A 620-nucleotide genomic window follows, 5' to 3' on the forward strand; every position below is an offset into this window, starting at 1 on the left:
CAGGCGGCCCTCCCCCCCCAATATTGGGGTACCTACCTGGGTCGAGAGCGTCCGCCAAGTCAAAGTCACCTTGTCCTGTGGGGGGAACACACAGGGCGTAAGTCACCCCGAAATGCAATAGCCGTGGTCCCTGATTCCTCCTCCAGAACCCCCAGATTCCCCACCCAGCAAAGGGGGCACCCCCCCGCATACACACACCCTGCCCGGCTGGTGTGGCTCAATGGTTGAGCATCGACCTAGGAACCAGGAGGTCACCCTATGGATTCCTGGTCAAGGGCGTTGTGCGCTCCATCCCCAGTAGGGGGCGTGCAGGAGGCGGCCGATCCATGATTCTCTCTCATCATGGATCTCTCTCTCTCTCTAAAATCAATAAAAATATAAATGTATTTCTTTTTTAATGAAATGAGCCCTAATCGGTGTGGCTCAGTGGATAGAGCATCGGAAATCAATGGAAAAATATCCTCGAGTGAGGATTTAAAGAAGAAGAAAAAAATTAGCCCTGGCTGGTGTGGCTCAGTGGCTAGAGCTTCGGCCTGCAGACCAAAGGTCCCGGGTTCGATTCCCAGTCAAGGGCATGTACCTCGGTGGCAGGCTCCTCCCTGGCCTGGGCCTGGTCGGGG

This window comes from Myotis davidii, unplaced genomic scaffold, assembly GCF_000327345.1.
Source record: "Myotis davidii unplaced genomic scaffold, ASM32734v1 scaffold2283, whole genome shotgun sequence".
NCBI classification, from domain to species: Eukaryota; Metazoa; Chordata; class Mammalia; order Chiroptera; family Vespertilionidae; genus Myotis; species Myotis davidii.